Source organism: Nanorana parkeri, unplaced genomic scaffold, assembly GCF_000935625.1.
Source record: "Nanorana parkeri isolate BGI_ZX_2015 unplaced genomic scaffold, ASM93562v1 scaffold248, whole genome shotgun sequence".
Lineage (NCBI taxonomy): Eukaryota > Metazoa > Chordata > Amphibia > Anura > Dicroglossidae > Nanorana > Nanorana parkeri.
Genome location: NW_017306516.1, coordinates 1,958,400 through 1,969,868, shown reverse-complemented (window position 1 = coordinate 1,969,868; position 11,469 = coordinate 1,958,400). Strand labels below are relative to the sequence as shown.

The 11,469-nt window shown below is 39.3% G+C and overlaps 1 protein-coding gene across 1 annotated transcript in view; it reads right to left on the bottom strand.

The window, feature by feature from the left end:
* The window catches only part of HTR2C (5-hydroxytryptamine receptor 2C), a 173,203-nt gene that overhangs the window by 16,599 nt on the left and 145,135 nt on the right, over window positions 1–11,469 (bottom strand). The window lies entirely within an intron of this gene.

The following is an 11,469-nucleotide window of genomic DNA, read 5'->3' as shown; positions in this document are numbered from 1 at the left end:
ATTTATAATTTGCCATTCTTGTGCGCCTGTGCACATGTTGAATCATGCGTTAATATATGTTTCATTAAGGCATCCCATTCATTTTGTTTGGAATAATGGCAACAAATGCACATGCTGCTTTGATTACAATGTAGTGCACCACAACATGTTAGTGTGCAGCAGTGCATTACCATGCAATGTGGTGTTCTGCCATGCATGAGCATTTAAGCTGCATCACAAGTGAATCACACTGCAACACACTAATGCAAGGTAATGTTTTAACAATGCACTGCCATGCAAAAGTGTGCTTTTCTCTATAATTAAACATAGAGCAAACAAAAAAGTGATGATTTTCTACTATGATGTCAGTTTAGGTTGTTATTTTTTGTGCAAATTCAGCATGGAAATGAGTTACATTTTATACAGCTATTACTTTGGATTTTGGGGCGGTGTGTGTGTGGTTGAAATTAATGCACTATTCATAGTTTTTACTTCTGATTATATGGCCACATTTTCTGTGCAAAAGAAAATGTGGCTGTGCCGTTCGTCTGTTTTTTTTTTCAACGGGCGGACGGCAACTGGTTAATAGTGTTGTCTAAATTTAGGAAGAAATATTGTAGGCCAGAGCATAAAAACTATTTGCCCAAAAATTTGGTGACTAATGAAGTCCACTTTACTGATTCACTTTACTGATTCACCAATGGAGTGGATTTTCATCTCTTAGAAAGCAAAATAAATCTGAAATTATCTCTTTCATTGAAACATGTTTGTAGCATTTAATTGACACATTTTGTGTTGAATTATAATTTCACGGTGTCAACAAAATTCTATGAAAAAGATTACCCTGGAAAAAGATATTATGCAAGCTAAGCACCGAGTTTATAATTCATCAAATTACTATATCCCAGCATTCCTCTTCCATAAAGCGGTGATTAAAATATTTAAATTACAGTACATGGACTAATCAGTAAATCCTTTTGACTGAGGCTGGTCCAGTGACATACTGTAATGCAACACTGACCCCTTGAGTGCTGTAGAGGTTACGTTTCAGAGAATTATGGGGATGAGAAATTTCAGATGAAAAGGAAACATCCAATCTGTTTTTTGAAAATAATAAAGCCAAAAAATAAATCCTTTAGTTATTATTCAAATCCTGAAGCAGAGATTTGTGCCAAGCTAGACATTTTCATACGTGTTAGTTAAAAATGAAGGGTAAATGAATGAGAAACATAATTAAGGCACAATTACTAGGGGAAAAAAAGTTAAATGGGCAGATAAGTGACTAACAGGATTTAGAATGTTAGAATTAGTTGGGAACAGGACACACTAGCAAAATGTCATCTTCTAGTGCAGATAATAAAGATTTCTTGTACAAGAAAGTAGCTATTAGAAAAAAAACATCTTAGGTGCTTGAAGAAGAGCCTACGCCAAACAAAAAATTATTTTAAGCAGACGTATTAGATATTTGGATAACACAAGGATTACCAGTAAAAAGAGATAGTAGTTTCAACTGATGTAAATATAAACTGTTTTGGATTCCTAAACCCCCAAATATGTTCTTATAATATAACATTGTCCAATGTTGGCCTTCAAATAATAATTAGCTGTTTTGTAGCAATATAAACAATCTTTCTTCATTTACAGATCTGTGAATTATGAGATAGGCAATACACCATTGTCACAAAACATTACACATTGGTATTTCCACTAACATTTGATGTAATCACAAGCCTCTGTAGCTAAAATGTGCTATTCACTTTGACATACATTCTGACCTGAGCCATATTTCAAATGCATACATTTGTCTTTACTTTACAAACAGTTTCTAGATTTCATAGCTGTGGTCGATATATATTCAACTACGAACATTACTTCAATTATAAGATCGATCCTGGAATTTTTGGTACATCCTAATGAAATTATAGGATTAGCCCTTGACAGATTGGGAAACATGCTCATTTTTTAAAATGATGAGACCTCTACATTGAGTCAATAAGCATCTTTATTCTCTTAAAAAAAAAGTACACTGTTAAATTTAAGAGAATGCTGTGGGGTATATTCAATACGCAGTCATTTTGTCCTTGCAATATAATCTTACTCAAAAAATGTTTTACACATGTACCACATGTTTATGTGTTAATATGTCAAACTTCCATGATTATATTTTTTTGTATGGATTTATATTTTAGGATAGCGGTCATAGCAAATAATTTCTTTATGCCCACTGGGACAACTGTGCAGTGAGAACTGCTGGTTTATATCACAGATACCGCCTCACACCTGTTGGGTTGTTTCAATGGCTGACAAGCCTGACACCATTAAACACAGTTTTGAATAAATGGCTCTATAATATTAGGCTGTATCTGTGATATAAACCTGTAGGTCTTGATGTATGTGTAACCCATGGGCATAAAGGAATGCTCTGCCTGCTATCCTAAAATGTGGGATTTGTGATGAAACTAAAACATATAGAAACCTTCTGTTGTAGGCTTGTCTGTGATTTTAGCTAAACTAGAAATGCTTTGATCAGTGTTACCGCCATCATTTTTATTGAACATCTATTCTATAAAAGTGTTACTGACTTCTAAGGACAGTGTGCTACACATCAAGCTACCACCACTGCTTAATAGGTCCATAAAGACAAACATTCATATTTATGAACAGGCTAGAGGGAGGAGATAAGTTGCACTGGCACATGCTGCCTGTTACATCTGCCTCGGGTTAATGGGTGATCAAAACAGCTTTTCAAACCAGTTTGACTATTCTTCCAGCCAACAGCCAGCTGGTGAGAACAGTGACCTACCACAAACCAGAGATATTTGCAAAACTGTCTGAAAACAGCTGCATTGATTGATTGTCATTGCTAGTCTATTGGGAGCTGTTGCTGTTAGTAGTCTTTAATTGAGATACAAGTCAGATATAATTATTTTGTTATTAACATATATAACGAGCAAATGGCTGGGAACATCTGATAAAAACCTATAACTAGATGCTATCAGGTCTATTCACAAAAGGGTGAAGAGTTTGGAGAAGTCAGGAGAAGTGAACAAGCTAGGACAACATAGCTTAACTGGAAAGTGAGCTGAATTGGATAATTTTTCCAAATCGGCTATTTTGTCCTAGATTGTTCACTTCTCCTGCCTTCTCCAAACTCTTCACCCTTTAGTGAATAGACCTGTATGTCTTTCAAATGAACACAAAAGTGATATTAATATTAATCTGATCACATTGACATACCACTTTTGTGGGAATGTATAGTGTTTTTGCACAAACTACTATCTTTATTAATTTTTTAGGGTTAAAGATGGGAAACTTTGAGAAACATTTGATTTTTTAATTCAGTTAAAAATGAAATATCACACGTGACCACATTTACCATTTGAAGCCAGTGAGGGATGCTATAGACTAGGGTACTGATTGCAAGTTTTCTTTACTTCCTAACTTTTGTGCTTTATAGAGGGTAATTGAATTGCTATTTATAATGCTTTCTGCTGAATAAAACAGAGCAAGGACACACCTTTTCCCTGTATCTAGTGCATATGACTCTACATAGACAATCCATTAGAAAGATACAGAACACAAGTGAATAACTTATTAGAAAGCCCAGAATGTCCTGTAATCACTGTGTCAAAGAAGCATCCCATATCCCATTTCTAAAATTGTAGTTTGCACAAGCAGTTAAAATAGTGACATAAAAGATCAATTTATAAACTTTTTGAAAAAAATCTAAATATAATTTACTAATAATGTTTACATTTAAACAATTAAATTATTATAAATTTACTCAAATCTAAATGATCAAGAAAAATATTTCTTTATGATAAAGGTGTACTGGCACATTATCAACAGTCTCACACTTTTCTAACACAGCATAGAAAATGTTATATTTTGAAATAAAAATGGAAACTGCGTTCATCTCCAGTCTTGCAAAATAATTCATAAGGTCAGTAGATTCAAGCCCATTTTACTCGGTCATTAAATAAATATTATTTATTTCTGTGCTGGATTCTCAAACTTTTCAATCAATCCAGTGCCATGCACAGAACATTCTTTTCTATCAATATAAGATTTGTCAAGCTATTTTCTTCATTTTATACCAGGCTTGCAGAATCACTTATTTCATAGTCAAGTCACACAGCAAAAAAAAATTACATTTATTTTGGACTTATACTGTAACGGAAAATCAAGTTCATCGTGGAGTGACATTTATTTTCAAACCTCATGGACCTGTATGTTTTGTAAAATCCCCAAAATGCTATGTTTTTTTCTAGTTTTTCTTCTTAATCCTGTGCAAAGATGCTCCTTTCTGTGGGTGGGTTTGATCTTTACAGCACCCAGTATTGACCTGTCCACAGGGATTAACTAGAAGTTATGCAAATAGCTGCTTTTGTCACAAGGAACGGTTTACTAGGAAGCAAGCAATACCCCTTAGCACCCCCCAGATTTACAAATAAAAATAAAGACTGTACAGGTAAAAGGCACAAGTGAAGAAAAGAAGGGAAATCTGTCAGTGAATAACATGACAGAAATAGTGAACCAACCATACTTTAAGACAGAGGTTTCCAGCATGCAAGCCCCCTGCGGTAGTTCCCTGCGTGATATGTGAGAGTTGTACAGGGACAGTGAGTGCATGCTGGGACTTGTTGTTCCCTGTATGATAAAAGGCTATTTTAATGACTTTCCTCATGAAAATACAATGCCATTATAGTACAGTAACTTTTGAATTCAACTATATTCTATTCTATGTTTCTATAATGCCATTGTATTATTCATGAGGACTGTAATTAAAACAGGGAACTACAAGTCGCAGCTGAACTAGTAGTTTCCTGTTTCCTAGTAGTACAATGACATTATAGAACATGGCATAGACTATAGTCAGTTTCAGCCATATTCTATTCCATGTTCTATAGCTTGAGCAGGAGGCTGTAAAAAAACATACCAACTTTGGGGGACAGCGGCCGGGAACATGGAGGTGGGTCTCTGTATCAGGTGGCTGCTGCTGGGTCCTCGCAGCTGAGGCTCCTGTGCTGCCCCAGTATTTGCCTGCATTTCTGGCTAGTTGTTTTCTCTGCCCAGCCTGCCCGCTTGTCACTGTCTGGCGGCCGAGGCAGCCGCACCGTTGGATCCCCGTATGTTATGCCACTGCAGAGGCCCCTTCTTCCTTCCTAGGCCCCCCCGCAAGTGGTGGAACGCCAGGGCCCGGTCGCATATGCGACCGCAGCGACCCTGGTAGTTCCGCCACTGCTTTAAGATGACCATGTATGTTAAGATAGGGGTGCCTAACCAGATACTCTGAAATATTTAGCTATGTACTTACAGAGTCAAAACTAACTAATGCACATTCACCGCTTATAAAGCAATGATGAATCTACACCAATAAATATACCAATGTATGATGTATTATTCTCATAAGAGGTCTAAAGTGTCTTATTATCCTTCTGGACCTTGTCATATATGCAAGTTTGATGTCTAACTGAGTGGTATCTTCTTCTACAATAGTGCAACCACTTTTAGGAAAGTACCTGCATTACAGTAAGAGTTATGGAATATGAATAAAAGATGAGCATATGAGATGTATGAGAGCTATAGGTCAATATGGGTCACTTCGCAAGTCTCAAAGATATGTATTCCTTAAACTGTACTTCAGACCATTTACAACTTGACCGTTTACGATAGGACCTCATCAGAAGTTATTTGAAGACCCTAGCTAGTGGAGAATTGGGATGCTTCTGCATTCCTTTTTTTCTTTCTGTCAAATGTATATTAAGCTGGCTTAAGCATAAATGTAATCATTCTGAAACAATCTGCCCTCAGCAAAGCCATGCTGCTAAGGGTCCACCAAGTTGTCCGTTTTTAAATGATCATTGATCCTTCTTTTAGGAGTGATTTCATTTTATTTCTACAGATGTTAAACCTACTAGTCTGTAGTTTCCAGCTTTCTCTTTACTACCCTTGTTGTGGAAGGTACAATATTAGCTGTCTCCCAGTAACAGGTAACTTCTGTTAGAAGAGATTGATTAAAAAGATCAGGTAATGATCCATCAAATATATATTGAAGTTCAGAACCAGTTTGTTATGCTTTAAAGTAATATTAACTCTCAACATTTTTTAAACAATTAATCCAGATCATACAAATATACATTGCAGAGCAAAGTATTTCTTGCACTTAAGCTCCATTCATACAGGAGCGGTTATCTAAATATAAAAAAACAATGCATTTTATTGTGAATTGTTCAGACAATTGGTGGGATCACGCGGTATAAAACCACGTGTCCTGCAAAATATTCCAAGAGCAATTTCAGGGGCAGATTCCACATGTTTGTGGCTACAGTAATAGCCGCAAAAGAGCGGAATCTGTGCAGATGTAAAGATTTTTGTGTTTTCGTGCCATGTGGTCTTCTGCTATATGTGAATGGAGCATTACAAACATTCATGTTTCCAAACAGCTAACTCTAAATCTCTCAGCTCGAGTTCCCTGAACTTCCTGTTTAGTACAAGCTCACAAGGGAAAGAGTAGTCTCCAGCAGCTTACTAGCTAGCCTGTGTGTTTGTTGAGACACACATAGCTTACTAGAACACACAAGGGTGGCTCCATAGAACCCTGCAACGTAAAGAAACCACCCTAAAACAGGAAATCAGGGCCCATGCTCAGATGGCCAGCTGATTCTACAGAAAGCTAAAACTTTTAAATGTTTTTATGAGAAGCAGCATCCATTGAAAGTGATTTAATAAGCATTTGAAATAGCGTAAAGGTCTTTTCACTTTAATATCACTTTAAGTGAACCAGATCATCTCCTACCTTTGTGTTTAGAACCCTGAAAATTAACCTTTGCGGCAAGAACCAATATTATTCCTCACTTGTTGTTTCACTCATTCACTTCTGAGAAGGCTGAACAATAGTAATTATTTAAATGATTTGCTACACCCAGGTTTCTTCAACATTAGTGTTTTGCCAATTTTCATTTGTGTGATCCCATATTATATTTTCCTCCCATCACTGATTTATAAAAAAAAGACTTTGTCTCCTTTATTAATGGATTTCTTCCCTGTTCTGTGCTTTAGCAGCACTGATAATGTTTGACCTCATATTGTCTGTTTTTATACATTTCTCTGTTAGATACACTTTTTGTTTCCTTGTATCTCCCCAATACTGATTTTGCTCCCCTTTACTACACTACTTACCTTTATAGTAAACTATATTGTTTTTTTTCTTGGGTTTACTCTTACTAATTGCCCAACATATCATTTAGTTGCCTTTAAGATGGTAAACTTTAATAGTGCCTGTCACACTGTTCTGGTAACCATCCCAGATGTTCCGTTTTGTTCTGTTTCTATGCCAGATTTCCCCCTCTGTCCTGGGTGCTTGGACGTCAGCCTATTGGAGGTAGCAGGGCTGCAGCCAACCTGCTCTCTTCCTTCCCTATTTAGGTTCAGCTCACCTGTTGCTCAACATTCGAGCAACGAGTCTGTTTCCAGCTGCCGGACCCTTCTGTGTTCTAAGTGAGTTTCTGGAGATATTCAATGATCCCTTGTTCCCCTGGACTCCCTGTGTACTCCTGTGGATTCCCTTCTCGGCAGTTTTCCTACCTTGCTGTTCCCTGCGTCCAGTGCTTTAGAGTTTCCATGCTCCCCTGTGTACCAGTTTTTCACACATCCCTTGTGTGTACCTTTCTCTGTGTCCTGTGCCATGATTTGATACTATTGTACTCCGTTGTTCCATTCCCCGTGAACCGCCTCCTTTGTCCCCTGAGCTTTCCTTGTATTTCCCTGTAGCTCTACCTCCGTGTACACATGATCCTGGTGCACTTTCCCTCCCAGTCTCTTTGTGAGTACTGCCTTTGTACTCTGTTTCTTTATGATTCCACGTTTGTGTGTGTTTCTCTAGAGTCAAATGTGCTCCTGTGTAACGCACGTTTCTTGTACCCTGAGCCTGTGTGTCACACGATCCTTGTATCTGTCACTGTGCCCTCAGCCTCTGTGTACGCACCTCTCCTGCATGTATCCTAGAGTGTACCCTTTCTCCATGTATGCACATCTCCTGCGTGCGTACCTTAGTGCGTCCAGAACCTCTGTACAATGCACTTCCCCAATGTGCTTTTCCCAAGTGTGTCCTGTATTAGTCATTTCTTGTGCACCTGCTGCAAGCTTCCCACACCTCCTGGGTACAGTCTCTTAGCCTATGTGCCACTAAGTCCAGTGTCCCAGTGCTGTACTGTTATTCTTGTCATTCCCTTATCACTTCAGTCAGCTGTGTCTACTTGGGTTTATTTACCCCAGTCTACAACAAGGAGGTATAAAAACAACTGCTAGACTTTTAGCCTCTTTTGTTTTTAAATATGTAACATAACAACATATTGTTTACAAATTTCTACTTTATAAATTTAAAATCAGCTAGCTATACTGCATTATTTATTTGTGCAGAATTATTTATTGATTATACTATCTTTTATTGAATCTTGGCAAATATAAACTTGTATAGCTCAATTTGGGCAATAAAAAAAAATGCATGCACTACTCTTTGTTTTTATGGAGTCATGCTGATAACGCTAATTGATTACCTCCTGCTGTCTTAAAGTACTGTTATGTCTACCCAGCCTTACAAAATAAACAACACAATTACTTTATCAAATCATCCAAACACACAGTGTAGAAGAAAATATAGTAAAGCTCAATATTTGACTTCCCAGAGAGGTGCCATTAAATGGCCTGTGTTGCACAGATAACAGAAGCTAAACATTTATAAACCCAGCTAAACAAAATGGTATAAATACATTTATACATTATACATTTAAAATAGCTGTAACTTATTACTAGGTACCATAAAATGCGTTAAATTGAATTGTTTTCCGAGGATGTCTGGAGACAGTAGAGACATACAGTATTGGTTAATAATATATTTATATTGGGATAGGTGTCCTGTTTATTCCTTACATTTTTGACTGTGTTCATATCTGTGCGATGAGGGAGCGTGTCCGATGTCGCATGCAATTTGACATAGCCTATTGCAATGTTAGGTGCGCTGCAATGTCATTATTTCTTAATGGCACCTAGCCATTGCATGTGTGCTATATCTCACCATATTTCAAGGTAACCTATTACCATGTGATATGGTGATATGGTGCTACATGATGTAAAAAAAAAAAGGTACATGCAATTCTTTCAGTGTGCTTTAGCTGTGGTAGGCAGCTCATTTATGTTGCACTGCAGAGGTGTAAAAAAAAGGGCTTACTGAGGCACCTAAACATTGTTTAAATCCACAATAGTTACACTACAATCAATGGAACAAATTCATCTGTTCTCTTATTGCCCTAATGCTGGTCTTCTCCCTTATCTGCTGTCAGAGCCTTCCGCAAATCCAACACATGTATTTGCCTAGGGCTCAGCATGGTCCCATTCCCATGTAATAATGCGTCTGTCTGGCAAATGACTGTTCAGACACCAAGCACTGCATTGTGGGAGACAAAGGTTAATATACATGTGCACCTCATGCATGAAAGATGCAACCAGTAGTTTACGTTGACCAGGGGCTGACTGGCAACTTTTAGCCCAGGCGGCAAGTACAACCCAGAGGCTCATGGTGCATCAACTTGGCCCCCCTCCCGCTCTGCCTCTTCCCCCGCCTTCTCCCCGCCCCTGTCTGCCACTTTTGCCATCCATGTAACAGTAGTATGAATGTATTTATCAGTTTAGGAAATTTAAAGCACACTGGTAGTGGAGGGATGCCTCAACAGGGCTGTGCGTGTACATGACTGCTCCGACACCCTGGTAGTTCTGCCACTAACTCAGAAATACATTGTACAGCATTGCAGAATGGCATTGGCTATAGAGAACTACAATTCCAGGCAATACATTATACAACAATGCAGAATACCATCAGCTATAGAGGACTATAAATCCCAGCAATAATGACTACCAACAGCTATAGAGAACTACAATTCCCAGCAATACCATTATACAGCAGTGCAGAACAGCATCAGCTATAGAGGACTACAAATCCCAGCAATACATATTACAGCAATGCTGAATAATATGAAGCTACATACTCTGTTGCTCTGGGTTCTCCGCCTGATGTCTCCAGGGTCTCAGGAGGGTTGCGCAGGCTCTCACCAGGGGTCCAGAGAGTTTCACGTGTGTGTGTGGGTGCAGTAGAGGTGGCTCCCTAATTAGGCTCTCAGGTGGCCAATGCTGACTGTCAAGTGGTCAGTGCGGGCTTTCTGCTGGTCAGTGTGGGATCTGTGGTGGCCAGTGGGGGCTCCCTAATAATTAGTGGTGGCTCTGTGGTAGCTCCCAGGTGGGTATTGGGGGCTCCACTGTGGCCAGTGGGGGCTCCCTGGTGGTTAGTGGGGGCTTTGTGGTGGCCAGTGGAGGCTCCCTGGTGGTTAGTGGGGGATCCCTAGTGGTTAGTGGGGGATCCCTAGTGGTTAGTGGGGGATCCCTAGTGGTTAGTGGGGGATCCCTGGTGTAGGGTGACCATTCATCTAGAGCTGCAGCTAACGATTATTTTCAAAATCGATTAGTTAACCAATTATTAAGTTCAATTAACCGGTTATTCGGAATAAAAACAAAAGGCTCCAGTGATGGACTACTAGTTTGTATTGAGATTGTAGTCCATCACAGGAGCAAGCTTGGAGCGGTGGAAGTAAGGGAAAAAAAAGTGTGGTGTGCAATATGGTGAAATGGAAAGTGTAAAATTATACATCAATGCAGAATGGCACCGGCTATAGAGGACTACAAATCCCAGCAATAGTACATTATACAGCGCAATGCAGAATACCATCAGCTATAGAGGACTACAAATCCCAGCAATAGTACATTATAGCTGGTGGAATTCCACATTGCGCTGTATAATGTATTATTGCTGGGATTTGTAGTCCTCTATACAGCGCAATGCAGAATACCACCAGCTATATAGAAATACAACAAATCCCAGCAATATATTATACATACAGTGTATAATGTATTGCTGGGATTTGTAGTCCTCTATAGCTGATGGTATAATATACAGCACAATGTACCATCAGCTATAGAGGACTACAAATCCCACTATCCCAGCAATAGATTATAGAGCACCATGTGTGGGAAAGTGCAGGCTTACCTGAGCAGTGTTCCAGCAACTTGCTTCTGAGATCAGACCTGTTTGTCGGCGGCTGTCATCCCCTCACGCCTGCTCCACCTTACTTCTTCTTCTCAGCGCATCCCTGTGCCGATCGTGGATGTGGGCCGTGCACATGAGGTGGGGAGGAGGTTTGGCGTGTGGATGCGGGCTGGCGGGTCTGGCAGCAGCAAGGGTGAGGCGGGGAGGAGGTGTGGCGTGTGGAGCGTGGATGCAAGCGGACCTGGAAACGGCGAGCGTGAGGTGGGGAGGAGGTGCGGCGCACAGGGTGTGGAGCTGTGAACAGGGCCAACTGATCGGAAGCCGATTAATCGATTATTGAAAAAGTTGACAACTTTTTCAATAATCGATTATGTCGATTAGTTGTTGCAGCCCTA